We start from the raw sequence: 15,430 nt of genomic DNA on the forward strand, positions 1-15,430 counted from the left end.
TAAGAAGTTGATTGACAGATATCTTTGAACAAAATATGGAAAATTGATTGACAGATATATTTTTCTAGAATACATAAAATAATTACCGTTAGGTGTGAAAATGATGGGCGCACAGGTAAATAAAAAACATATTTTGACATTATACATTTCTTTAACTGACCAATCAAATCACTACTATACATGTAAAATTTTGAAGAGTGAGTGCACGATGAACAATCGTGATTGAAATTCTAAAGAAATATCTCGAAGAAACCATAATACGCAAGCGCGGTTGCTCCATACATGGTCACATGACTTGAAAGTTAGATTTTGCAGATCAGTCAAAAAAATTTATCTTTACTTGGTCACATGACTTGAAAGTTAGATTTTGCAGATCAAGCAAAAAAAATTTATCCTTACTTGGTCACGATTTATCCTTACATGGTCACATGACTTGAAAGTTAGATTTCGCAGATCAGGCAAAAAGATTTATCCTTACTTGGTTACAGATCAGGTTCGCAGATCAGGCAAAAAAATTTATCCTTACTTGGTCACGATGCATTGCGTAGGGTTCTTTAGAAATTTCACAAAAATTTATATTCTCACTACACGGTCACGAGATTTAAAAGTTAGATTTTACAGATTAGTCAAAAAAATTTATCCTTACTTGGTCACATGACTATAAAGTTAGATTTTACAGATCAGTCAAAGAAACTTATCCTTACTTGGTCACATGACTTGAAAGTAAGATTTTGCAGATCAGTCAAAAAAATTTATCCTTACTTGGTCACATGACTTGAAAGTTAGATTTCGCAGATCAGGCAAAAAAATTTATCCTTACTTGGTCACGATGCATTGCGTAGGGTTCTTTAAAAATTTCACAAAAATTTATATTCTCACTACACGGTCACGAGATTTAAAAGTTAGATTTTACAGATTAGTCAAAAAAAATTATCCTTACTTGGTCACATAACTTGAAAGTTAGATTTTGCAGATCAGTCATAAAAATTTATCCTTACTTGGTCACATGACTTGAAAGTTAGATTTTGCAGATCAGTCAAAGAAATTTATTCTTACTTGGTCACATGACTTGAAAGTTAGATTTCGCAGATCAGGCAAAAAAAAATTTTCTTTACTTGGTCACATGACTTGAAAGTTAAATTTTGCAGATCAGTCAAAAAATTTATCCTTATTTGCGGTCACATGACTCGAAAGTTAGATTTTGCAGATCAGTCAAAAAATTTATCCTTACTTGGTCACGGGGCATTGTAGGAGCGTTCTTCTAAAATTTCGCAAAAATTTATATTCCCACTACACGGCCACGTGATTTAAAAGTTAGATTTTGCAGATTAATTCAAACATGTATAATAACGTGGTCACATGACTTGAAAGTTAGATTTCGCAGATCAAGCAAAAAAAAATTATCCTTACTTGGTCACGATGCATTGCGTAAGAGTTCTTCAAAAATTTCGCAAGATTTTATGTTCCCACTACATCGTCACGTGATTTAAAAGTTAGAATTCGCAGATTAATTCAAAAATTTATCATTACTTGGTTACATGACTTGAAAGTTAGATTTTGCAGATTAGTCAAAAAAAATTATCCTTACTTGGTTATGTTTTTATCAAACACTACTTGTACACGTTTTTTCATTCACTAGAAATGTTAATAACTTGGACCAAAAACACCAAACACTACTTTGTCACGTCTTTTTACCCATTAGAAATGTTCATAACTTTAACCAAAAACACCAAACACTACTTGGTCAAGCCTTTTTACTCATAAGAAATATTCCTAATTTGGACCAAAAACTCCAAACACTAATTGGTCACATTTTTTTATCCTTAAAAATGCTCATAGTTTGCACCAAAACACCAAACAGTACTTGGTCACGCCTTTTCACTCATAAGAAATGTTCATTATTTGTACCATAAACCACGCCTTTTTTACTCATAAAAAATGTTCCAAATCTGGACCGAGAACACAAAATACTACTTGGTCACGCCTTTTTATTCATTAGAAATCTTTATATTTTGGACCAAAAACATAAAACACTACTTCGTCATGCCTTTTCACTCATAAGAAATGTTCATAATTTTGATCAAACAAACAAAAACTACTCTGTCGCGCGTTTTTCCTCATCAGAAATGTTCATAGTTTGGATCAAAAACACCAAACACTACTTGGTCGCGACTCTTTACTCCTTAAACATTCAGATATTTTTCATATAAAACCCCACCAAATCTTACTTAATCATATCATATTCATTAAAAGCTCTCCTCACTTCCATTATTCGTCCAAAAATTTCTTCGATATTTAAAGAATTTTACGATATATTGAAAGTTCAGGTGAAGAGGAGTTGCTAACTTGCACTTTTAGTACATTTGCGGCCGAAACGCCCGACGAGACAGAATGAGATATACTTTTTTCTATTGAGATTTGTTAAGAATATTCAAATCTTTTTTAGCTTTAGGGATGTTCTTTCTTTTGAATCTTAACCCTAAAAATATTATTGAAAATTTTACGGCGATCTTTAACTGGTATGACCGATTTTAAGGGATCCCAACCGTGATCAGGATAGGATAGAGTGATCTGTCGAAAACGAAAGTGTCCCAGAAATTGTGACCTGGTTGATGTATGTGTCAAAAAACTTCTTTCTTCTACATTTTGACTTGTTATAAGGAGACTTTATCATTACTTTTAGAGATACTAAAGAAACTAGCTGAAAAAATTTCGATTTTTAAAACTTCCACAGATAGTGATCTGTGAAGACTAATTTATTTAAAATTATTTGAAAATAATATCAAATTCGATTCCATTATTCTATTAGTTTTCTTGTGCCGCTTCTTAGAAGCCGTATACAGTATGTTCTTTATAAAGTTTTTGATAAAAAAAGGGTTCGGACATTGAGATTTCAACCTTTACTTCTTGCTTGCTTGGTCAATAGAATATTTATTCGAGCATCACACTATTTTCAAATATGTGCTCTGGTTTTTCCTTAAGTTACAGACCTGTGGAGTAGTACAAAAAAAGCCAAAACTTACCAATCATTGCCAAAGTAGAGCTACTTCACAGGATTGTAACTTTTGATCTAAAGTTAAGGAAGAAAAACATGGAAACATCAACCCCACTCTCATAGCCTCTGCTTTGAACCTCTTCTAAAAGCCTATAATATGAAAAAGGTTAATAAGGGTGAACTATGATTATTTTTATAACACATAGTACTATATTGCATATGTGGTTCTTTGAATAAGAACTGAAAAATGAAGAATTCCTTTGATGGTGCGCTTTCGGGTAATGCATTTTGTTATTGTAAAGCAGGTAGCTTTAGTTGTATATGTCGGTATAGGAAACTTCAAAGTCGACTCGTTCAATCGAAAGTTTGGTTAAAAAAGACGATTCGAAATTTACTAAAATAAGGAGACAGAATTTTCCATCTGTTTTTTTTTAAACTTAAATATTAAAAAAGCCTTATTGAGCCCAATAAAATTATTGGCCTTATTTGCAAACTTTATATAAATCTTTCATTAATTCGAAAATTATTTCAAATAAACTAACTTCTTTTAATTTCGAAATTTCAAAAAACCATCAAAAACAGCGAGCAAACTTTTCTCTGCACATTTACCTTCTTTACACATGAAAATACCAAAAAAATCAACTGTGTTCATCAAAAATCGTTACGCAATTTAAGAATATGGTAAAACAAGCTATTCCCATGTGTGATAATATTTTTGGAAAAGCTGAAAAAAGTTTTTGGAAATAAATAACAATAATAATATAATAATAAGCCTTAACGTGAACGAGCATAAATTAGTAAAGCCTGCCGTCCACCAGGCTATTTTTAGCTATCGCGAAATAATCAACTATATATAAAATTTCAAAAATATGATAAAAACAGCCAAATTTCAACCAAAAACGACATCACCTGGCAAGATCCTGATCCCTGATGAAGATGCGAGTGACAAAAATCGATGTACCAAACATAATTGTATAAAAGATGATGAAAAAATGAGAATTCAATGTCATAAATACCAACGAACGCTACATTATGCCTGCACTGGACTACCACCATACCAGTTAAATATATGTTTTTAATTAAAGGTTACCAAAAATACGTGTGTATAACTTGTTGCAATTACTGTAAGCGTAAATAGCATGAAACAGCTCCTACGAAGGGAGAAAATTCATGAAAAAATTGAAGACCAAGGAAAGCTATCGATAGACGCAAATATCATTATCCATGGGGTAAATGAAAATGAAAATAAAGAAGATATCGATTTCGTTAACGAGCTTCTCAATGACGTTAATTCAAATACTCAACCAATCTATGTCTCTCGTGTTTGAAAAGAATCTAAAGTTATGCGCCCAGTCAAAGTTGCATTCAAAGACAGTCATATCAAATACAGATCCATGAAGAAGTTGACTGAATTGAAACAACACTAGAAGTACGTAAAATTAAGTGTCACCGGCAACTTGACAAAAATGGAGAATGAACAAATCAAAGAGTGAATAAAGAGAGCAGACGAGATGAATAAAGCCAGATCGAATGACGATTTTAAATGGAGGGTATGAGGAAGCCCTCGTAAATCTTCTTTAAAGATCTTTTTAACAAGAACGGTTTAGACGCGCCCTCGCGTGCCTGAACTATGTAATTCTCTATAATAATGTTTCATAGAGGTCAATAGACCTGCAAAATATATTGCTATAAAATAAATAAAAAATAAATGACACTGTCTATCGCGAAATAAACCTGCAATCATGGTCGAAATAGAATGAAAATTCCGGTTATTTTAACGTTTTTCAAGATTTAAAGTTCTGGCGAGAAAGTCGATTTTGGGCTATCTCTTTAACTTAATCGAATATTTCAATTTGGGAGGGATTGGCAGACTTCCAGGCTATATTCTGAGCCTTATTGAACTATTTTTGAACTTTTGGATCCTCAGAAGCCGTATACAGTATGTACTTTATAAAGTTTTTGATAAAAAAAGGGTTCAGACAATGAGATTTCAATCTTTTGTATTACTTTTTGCTAGACGGAACAAGAAAGCGATCATCCATTCACTTTATTAAGTTTGTTTGTTAACACCTTTAAAAAAAAGAGAGATCAACCATAGACTATTTCTTGTTTCATTTGTTTATTAACACCTTCACATGAAAGAACAATTTTTTTTGTTTAATTTCAACAGCTATAAAGGTGTTACAGAACAATACAATAAAAAAAATAAAAGTAGAAACCACCTCTAATCTCAAGATCAATCAAAAATAATTTATGCGATTATTCATGCATATATTATGATGTAAAAGAGAAAATAACAATAGGAGACGAAGTAAGGATATGTGACGAAGTAGTGCTATGCACACCCAGACCCGGGGGTACTAGGTTAACAGGATGACGGGAAGCCTCAATGAGATTGAGATTTGATTTTCTGATTATTCAAACCCTCACAAGGACTGCCAGTTCCAAAAAGGCAAATAGCACTAAATTAGAAGTATCATTTTCATCAAATGAATCAATTCCTACACTATGACAGAAATGTAGTGAGGTTTGATAAAAGGGTGATTTTGAGGGCTCAGGTGAGCTTAGGCAAGTCCAAAACCTATTTCCCAATTTTCCCAAAACTTCCCATTGTTACTTAACTCTCGCATAGCTCAAAAGAAGCGTATTAACGAGATGGTTACGGATAGTACTGATGGTACTGGGTCAAAAATTTGCATTATGGGCATGAAATCCTGAAAAATACAAATATTGTTTTGGTAATGGATTTCTAGCAAGTATTTGACCAATTGAATCACGATTCAGCACCTGAATTGCAATTTCACAGTTTCAGTAAGTTGTGAGTAAGGAGTCAATGTTTGTAGGTTTTAAAGTGTAACAGTGTCGGTTTTAAGGTGTAATTACGCACGGAGCGAGTGTAAGCGAGTGGAGTGCGACTCTTTTGGCAAACGCATACGCGTACAGCACCTGACCCCGAGAATGTACGTGAAATTTGAATCAGACCTGAAAGATGTAGATTTGCATTTTAAAAAATGTTGAATGTTTTCAACGAAATTTTGAACTCCTAAAATCCTTTCCCAGGGGTTAGTTTCATTACTTTTGATAGATAAGCTAATTTTTTTGGTCCTTGATTCTCATTTTCGTTATAACCCCCAGAATGTAGATTTGGTTTTATGGCTTTAGATCTAGTAATATTAAAATGTTGATATTTTTTCAGTTGGATTGATTATAACAACAAATTTTAGAACTGTATTTTGTGCCAAAACAACAATCTAAAGAGTATTTTGTTATTCTGAAAATTGGATTTTTTCGCTTTTTAACCCCCAGAATGTAGGTGAAAAGATTCGGTTGTTGAGAGCGGAATTTCAGTATTCATGGGAAATTATTGTTCTCTAAGTGAAATTCATATTTTAGAAATATACTCTGACAAAAATTTAACAAAGATATTGATTTTATCGTGCTAGAAATGAGGAAAAGTAAAAGAAAGGACGAGAAGAAGAGACAAGAAAGTTTGTTTTTTTGTAGGTTGAAAATTTTGTGTTAAAATATGTGTATAATGTAGCAACACCCCTGCCTCACAGCCCCGGTGGAACTTTTTCCGACAGCGGGTGGAAAAATTTCTACTAAAGTCCCAATGGGGATAGAAATTCAATTGTTTCAAATTTAGGCAAATTCTTTGATTAGGCTGGGGTCCCAGCAGTGCTGGAACACTTCGTAAAAGCTCAAAATGTCAACATTAATCATCTCTCAGGTAGTACTTTCATGTAAGACATTTTTATGTCGGGTTATGAAGGCCCCCAAATAGTAGGTCAACTAACCCCAAAAGTTGGTCAAACATTTTCGTCAAAATATCAACAATAAATATTGAAATGGACTATTTTTCCCATTTTCTTTGTTCATTAGGAGTAAGAAAAAATCCTATCATCATAACTTAATTCCAATAGATTTCGATTTAGAAAAGATTTATTTAAAAAACACCTCAATTCGAGTAGTATCCAATCAACTTCGATTCAGATTTTAGTTGAAAAAAATTAATTCAAGTTGAAATTTAATGTCTATAAATAATAAGTAATATGTAACAGTTGGCTCTGATACAACTATTTATTACGCACAGAGCGAGCGTAGCGAGTGGAGTGCGACTCTTTTGGCAAACGCATGCGCGTAAGCAAAATTTACAAAATTTACAATAATATGCGGACCCAAAAAATGAAATTCAGTTTTTTTCACCTTTTTTTTCGCTTAGCCGCTATTCCACCATGTTTAGCTCCTGGAATGTTTCAACTTTGACAATTTTGTGAAAATTAGGAGAAGAAGAAGTCGTTTGCAGTGTCAATCTTTTGCAAATTTAAAAACCCACTTTCTCTTGGAAAAAATTGACCTTTTTGTTTTTTTGGGAACCTTGGGGCACAAGGTACCTGTTGACCGCAAAAATTTCAAAATTCGCGATTTGGCCGTTGACAACATTAGGGGTAAAGGGACCCAATGACGTCACGGGTTTGGGAAAAACTTCAAAATGCGATATCTCGAGTTTGAAAACGAGTTGGAAGGTCGTTGACCCCTCATTCTATCGGGAATTTTATGGCGAATAAGATGGGAGGATTTACGAGGCTTGAGTAGAATTTTCAAATTTGGCTGAATCTTTAGCCATTTTCAGTTGATGACGTCATCAAAACAAAAAAATGCGATAACTTGAGATTGGAAAGGAGTTTGGAAATGGCTAACCCCTCTTTGGATCGGAAAATTTATCGAGAATGCAATGAGAGAGGGGTGTTATGAGGCCTTAGGACGACTTTAAATAAAAATTGGTTAACATTTGGGTAAGCAGTGTGAGAAAATCAAAACAAAACAGCCGAAAAGAACTGAAATTTCGGAATTAAACAAAAGGAAAACGTAAAAAATATATGTTCTGAAATTAAATCTGATGAAATATAAAAGAAATTATTACAAAATAAATAATAATATGATAAATAATATGGAAAATTCAATGTCTTTCATTAAATAGGGGTAGGGGTAAAAGTCGGTATCTTCAGATCTTCTTCGCCTGGTGTTTTTCTGTACCATATAATGATAGAAGACATTTAAGACATTTTTTTAGGTTTATTCTGCCCAAAACTTGCTCAAACTCTTTGTAACTCACTACAGGCAAAAATTGTAAAAAATGGCATTTTCTGGCCTTTTCAGGCCTGTAATATGTCAAAACTATTGCAAATCTTATTTTTTTCACTTACTGTACTAAATTTTATGAAGTAACAACAAAATAATCATATTGGCCCCGTATTGGATTGAAAATTGTACGCGTTGGAGCCCTAAACGAGCTGTTTTATTTTTAAGCCAATTTGGGTAGTAAAATACTTTTTAAGGCCAATTTTGCAAGTTCATAAACTTTAAACTAATTGATTCGAACGTCTGAAATTTTCAGAGATGGAAGTCTACAATAAAGTCTTTAAGCAAAATGAATTTCAAGATTTTCACTTTTTTCAAAAAATCATAATGGCGTCTTCAAAAATCGCTTTTTAGCATAAAGAAATCATATTTATCAAAAAAATAGCATTTTTTAAGGCAAGCTTCTATAAACTGAGTTTAAATGCTGATTGAAATTATTTTTGCAGTGATAGTACTCTGGATATACTCCAGGGAAATCAAAGTCATTTGGGTCTGGGATGCGTCTATGTCCCCCATTATGGAAATAAGACCTGCTAAAATGCAATATTTCAATAAAAAAACCAATTTTTGACTGGAAAAATCTTAACTGAACGCAATTTACATTAAGAAAACAAAAACCCTTTTTTACTGGATCAATTTTTTTTAAGTGTAGAGTCAAAAGTCATGGGGGATAACAAAAAATGCATAAATCTTTGGGGGGACCTAATTTTTGCCTGGGACCTAAACCCAGGCTGACGCTATGCCTAAAATCTTTTTGCAGTGATAGTCTTTTGGAAATACTCCAGGGAAATCAAAATCATTTGCTTTTAGGTGATTTTGATTTCCCTGGAGTATTTCCAAAAGACTATCACTGCAAAAAGATTTTAGGTTCATGTCTATTGCCATATTTTTAAGATTTTTCCAGTCAAAAATTCGATTTTTGATTTAAATATTGCATTTTAGCAAGAATATAACATGTCAAGGATATTCCTAAATTCCAAGCCCAGATGATTTTGATTTTCCTGCAGTATTTCCAGAATACTATCACTGCAAGAAAATTCGGGCCCATGTCTATCGTCATTTTAGAGATTTTCCAGTCCAAATTCGGATTTTTGCCTGAAAAATGGCTCTTAGCAGGGATTTTATTTCCATAATGGGGGACATAGACGCATCCAAGATCCAAATGATTTTGATTTGGAGTATCTCCAGGAGAGTACTACCGCTGCAAAAAAAATTTCAATCAGCATTTAAACTCAGTTTGTATTTTCATTACGTTTGAAACCTTTCGCAATTACTTTAACGTTGTCCATAGTGATCGGTTCGTGTCCGCTGAGTGCTGAATGTCTGAAAACGGTCGAATTTATGTCTCTGCCACTATGATCTAAGAACCTTTCATAAATTCGTCTTTCAGTTTCCCCAATGTAGGTTTCTCCACAATCCTCTTGGGGGCATAGTACTTTATACACTACATTGTTTTCGTGTAAAGCCGACGTTTTATCTATTTAATATTAAACATTGTACCTTTTTTACACGAATGATGCTTTGATCTTAGAACAGCATTAATGGATAAGCATAATAGCATAAATTTATTCCATCAAAAGATATAGTTCAAAGTTTATCACTGATTGGCTTTGAAAACCATAAAAATCAGCCCTTTTTTAAGTCAACCTTGGGCAAGTCTTCAGCTTTAATTTTTGACTGAGTGAATATTTTTTTCGGATTTATAACGTTCAAAGATAGCACTTCTGATATAAAAATTAAGATCATAATTCATAGCATTATCTACAAGAACTTGATTTCTTCTTAATTTTTCCCATTTACAAATTTCCTTCTTTTTTAATGGTATTCCACTCCAGATTATTTTTTAACGAGCATAAAATCACTATCTAATTCAAATTCTATCAAAAGTTACACTGCATGAAATATATGTCTTTCCAGTTTCTTGTCCTTGAAAACTTAATGTTTTCGAACGTACGATTGCGGAAATATCGATTTTTCCTTACAGTTTTAAGAAAAGATTCTTTTTCTTTAAGTTCTTGAAAAAAGATAATCTTTAAATATTTCTTGCTTCGAAAAGGTGGATAATTTCTTTTGTCGTTTTTCATTGAAAAGGAAAAATTTCATGTTTCCAGATAGACTATCTTTTCTTCGTTTGTATTTCAAGAAAATATAAAGTTTTTGTCTTGAAATTTAAACGAAAATATTTTTCATGAAAATATCAAGTTTTCATGCCGAATTTATCGAAAATACAATCATCAAATACAATAAAAAAGGTAATAAATTCGTTTTTAAAAATATTATAATCTCTACGTCGGGATAAATGTAAGGAGCAGCTTTTCTTGCAGCTGATTTGGCAAAAGTAATATAAATATTTCAATTTTTTTGGAGCAAGATGATATTGATAATGTCTTTTTTAGGAGTGATTTCTTGATTGAAAAGATTATATTTTAGTTAAAAAATGTCATAATTAGCCTCCGTCTCGGAAGAGGACTGGGCCTGAATTTGCGGACGTTTTCACAGTTTCACTTTCGTTTTCGGCTATACGACAGCGTTTTCAAGCAGAAAGCAGAGGAAATCTGTGAAATTATGGCAGGGAATGCTAACATATTTTTCCAGTGTTTCTCAAGATTGGAGCGAAATTATTGTTCAGAAAGTTCATAAAGGCCTTATAGTTTCAGATTAGTATGATTTCATCAGAAAAAACATTTACACCAAAGCTCCTTATTGATATGTGAAGGCTACCAAAAATAGCAATGTCCTCCATCAGAACAACTTTAACATAAGGGACAAGGACAGTCAAGAAGTCTACTTCTTTGTTGAAAATTTGCACAAAATACTTAGAGAAAATGGTACTATGGAAGCCCATTCTATACTCCTAAATGATAGTTGAAAGATCAGCAGTTGAGAGGGTTGATTAAAATAGAACTCAAAGCACACAATAAAGTATACATATATATTTGTCCAGAAAGAACTGGCATGTTGTTTGTTTTGGTGTTTAAAAATATGTACTTTTCAGTCCTAGAAAAATACAAATTTGATACAATGAGGCCAGTGAGTCTGGTTAAATGTTACTATATTTACAAGAAAAGATTACTGAAAAAATACTACTGTATGTACTACTGATGAACTAAACTCAAAAACTAAAACTTTACCATAAATTTACATTGTAACGACAATTTAAAAATCTATCTTTAATAGCAACAAAGAAAAAAACACGGCTCAAAATTTTAAACATAGAGCTAGTCAGAGCTTCAATTCACAGATTCAGTAGGTATATAGAGCTTTCAAAATTTGAAAACAGACACTGCATTGGTTACTACAAGACATACTATCTACATAGTTTTTTCGATTCGTGAAAAAAATAAAGTATTTATCAAAAAAAAGTTCTCTTTTTTTTTTTGGTAATCAATTCCAACAAACAACAATCAATATAACAGTTCTTTTAAAACCATCCCACAGCGTAAACATTATCAACCAACTAAACCACACCGCCAAAATTGTAAAAATAAGTCAATATAATTTCTATTAACAATTTCTCGTAAATGTTTTTTTTCCAACATTCTGAAACCAATCATGGCTGGAGGCATCATGTGTAGAGTGACTGTGTGGTACTTCATTGCTTTTAATGATCACGATACCAAACATCAACCAAACAAAACTGCCACCAAGCCAAATCTGTCAATTAAAAATTTCCATGAAAATTATAATTGAAACTTATCTCGTAAAATGCTTTTTTCAACATTCTGGAGGTGTTCAAAGTTAGAGGTATTATATGTAGAGCCAAGCAATACATGAAAAGTCATTTGCTATCCCATTTGCCATGAGATATATGAGTCAACAAATCAAACAAAAACTAACAAATCATGTCTCTTCACTTTCATGTCACATCGTGTTTATATGGGGTATCAGAAAGCCAATCCACAAGAACAGCCATCTTCCTTTATTATGGAGTGTTCCAAAACTATTGATAGGTTGTTTGGAAGTAAAGAAACCCACACAGTTTGATTTATTTTAAAGATTTAACTTGAAAACAAACTGCATCTTTCCAGTAGAAACTCATGTTTCAACCTGCTACATAACATTGGTCAGTCGGGTCTGCTACTAACATGTAATAGTTTTATAATAGCTGAGCTTGAGAATCCGTAGGCAGAACTTGTGACATGTATTATGTGTATAATTATGTCAGTCGACTTGAATCATGATACATTACTCACATTTCACTGGATGCATTTTCGCTGTGAAATTATCCGCAAAATTTTCTGACCGCGTTCTGAGACGGAGGCTAATGTCCAATAAAACACCCCTGTGTCTGTTAGCGTGACAGAAAAAAGAAGAGGTGTCCTCTGTTGACCAAACTAGGTGCCGCTTTGCTTTTTCGCATCTTAGAATTAGCAGTTTTTAGGCGAAAAGAGAAAAAATGTCCTACACTTTTTACTTTGAAAAATCCAAACTTAGTAGTTTGTCCCATATTTGATTAACCCATCGCGGTACTGCCGATATCACAGACCACTACAAAATTTGGCTGAAATTTTGTCACCGCTGAAAAAATGCCCTGTAAAAACTATCATCCCCACAGTAGGAGAAGCTCCGCCACGGCTGTAATAGAACCCCAACCCACTGCAAAAACTTCATCCCCTGATTGAAAATACCCTATTATTTCAGCCCCACAGGGAAATCGACTTTGAATTCATCCCCATTGAAAAATTATATTTAAGAAACTGCATTCGAAACCATCCCACTGAGTTTTTGAACTCAAAAAGTATAAAAATTCTATCCCCATTGGGATTTCGAAGGAATTTTTTATCCAACTGCGGGTCTTGACACAGGGGTGTCTCAATGGAGTTGAGTAAATAGTTGTGTATAAAGATTCCCTCTTCAATTGCTTATTGATTTTAATGCATTTTATACGCATTAAAATAAAATTATTAACTCATTAATTCATTATAAAAATTTTAGGTGAGGGTATTGCCAAAAGTTCACCTGAATTTATTCTTGGGAATTTATAATCTTTACAAAAAAACGGTAAAATCTATACATAAAGACGTTTGCTGCGTGTTAGTTTAAAACATTTTCTATACATTTTTTCAATCTACTAACAAAGCTCTACAAATCCTCCCATTTCTGGCTTTGAAGCATTGTGCTTCAGCACCTTCACCAGATTATCTACAACGAGACTAATTGGAGATGTTTAGAAACGATTTTTGTTTAAGGGTTGGAAACTGGACGTGCTCAAATCAATCTTCTTCAAATACATAATATATGACTTTCATTTCATTCCATTTTGAGATTATTTTCAAATGTTCAAAGTTTTATTTTTCAAATGTCTAGCAACAATGGCTAGCCATTATGCCTACAAAGATATTTTATTTAATTCTCTAAATCTCGATTTACTTCATTATAGTTGTAAAATGTAATGCACGGCAAATTTTACTCCCTACATATTTGAATCAAGTGCAAAGGCGTTTTGTAAAAGGAATGAAGAACAATTTAATTGAGATTTTCATAAAATGAAAATAGTATAATGCTTTGGCAGCTACCTTTGTTTCGTTTGAGTATTTTGGATTTATAGCGATTCACTGTTTTGGGCTTCTCAGCGTTTGCGACGCTGCGCTTATGGCTAGTAGGCTGCAATTAAGTCTGTATTTTACATTTAGATAGCATAAAATTATTGGGAATTTCGCAAATCAGCCGTAAATAACTTTCATAGTCAGTAAGTGTGACGAGATTTACATACAGAACGAATCAGGAATGTATAAAAAAAGAAATCGCTTTGATATTTCATGAATACACGTTTTTTTATAACAATATCCAAAAATTTTGAAGCCTTTGGATATCTTAACTTTTTGAGTTTTAAGCCAAAAAATGTTCTTAACATGTTCTTATTTTCCCCCATTTTATGAGTATTTATGTCCATTTTCCCAAGAAATCGAGTGTTTTTGAGTCCCCAAAGCCTTAAAATGTTCTCAACTTGTTCTTAACATTTTGGCCATTTAAGCGTTATGCTCTTATATAGTTTGTTCTTATAAAAAACATGTAGTATTAAGTTTTTGCGTTAACTAACCCTCGTAAGCCTGGGGCAATGGTGTGTATGAAGAGCTCATAAAACAGTTCAATTAATTAAACTTGTTAAAATTAAACTCGAATGCTTTAACTTGATGGAAGAAAATAACGATTCGTAATTTCTCTTTTTTGGCGATATTTCATAGGCTGAAAAATTAATTTCGGCGGTTTCATCAAAAACAATTACAATTAACTGTTTGAACTAACCAACACCATTCCCTTTGGGACCCTGTGTTAACACATTTATAATTGTGGAGAAATCACGATATTTTCAATCGCAGTCCAATTAAGTCTCTTATAGAAAAATGTTGATAAAGAGATTTTAATTGGCAGAAATTAAAAGAGGGAAAGAAAAGCCCTTGACTTGTCACGAAATCTTGTAAAATGCTTTCATACGAACTTTACAGTAAGCCAAAGAGTGAAACAAAAGTAAGAAGTAAAGACTTGGCGATGATTATACGTCAATAATGCTAAAGTGGCCCTGCAATGATCATGTAAGTACTCATTCGTTCAAGTTATTTTTGGAATAACCTGTCTAAAACACGTTATTTCTTTCTTGCTATTATGTTTTTTTTTGTAATCTTCAAGTCATTTTGGAATATTTTCAATTTGAAATAAAGATAAATCGGCAATTAATCTGTTTGATAATCCTGTTTAAGAAGTAGAGTATATTTCTATCATTTTCTCTCTACAGAAAGTCGAAAAACGTATCGCGAGCTCGGCGGAGGGAGCCGAAATATCAATTCTCTGCAATGTCAAAGACGTGTGGAGAAAACTTATCACAAAATGAACATCGTCTCGTCAGAAGACCAAGAAATAATTCGTATTAAGAAAAAGAAGTAAAGATGGTTGTTTGACAACACCACCCAAGAAACAGATCAGACGGAGAATAGGAGAGTACTCGGGAAAAGAAGCACGATACACAACTGAAGAAGTAATTGTTCGACTTCTTTTGTTAGTTATTTCATCCATTTTCATACGAATACAATTTCTTGAACCGTAACCTAAATCTTATCTCTTAAATTCGAATAGTGCTTTACGGGTGCTTTACAGATTTACAATGTCAAATTTTGTTAGAAATATCCCCCAACCCTATAAGCTTCTATACCACATCAATTCTTGTCATTTAAAAAAAAATTATATATATTATGAATTATTTATTATCTTATTAATTTAAGTCATTTTATGTAAATAAGGCATACTTTAGATTTTTAGAACACGAATTATGAGTAAATAGATATAACTATGAATTTA

General features: G+C 32.6%; 1 long non-coding RNA gene across 1 annotated transcript; it reads left to right on the forward strand.

Annotated features, from left to right (window-relative positions):
• Positions 1–14,189: 14,189 nt before the first annotated feature.
• Positions 14,190–15,430, forward strand: LOC136822332 (uncharacterized). The gene is made up of 2 exons (XR_010848887.1): positions 14,190–14,670; positions 14,871–15,430. It is a non-coding gene; the product is annotated as an uncharacterized lncRNA (long non-coding RNA).

This window comes from Clytia hemisphaerica, unplaced genomic scaffold (genome assembly GCF_902728285.1).
Source record: "Clytia hemisphaerica strain Z4C2 unplaced genomic scaffold, Clytia hemisphaerica genome assembly, whole genome shotgun sequence".
Lineage (NCBI taxonomy): Eukaryota > Metazoa > Cnidaria > Hydrozoa > Leptothecata > Clytiidae > Clytia > Clytia hemisphaerica.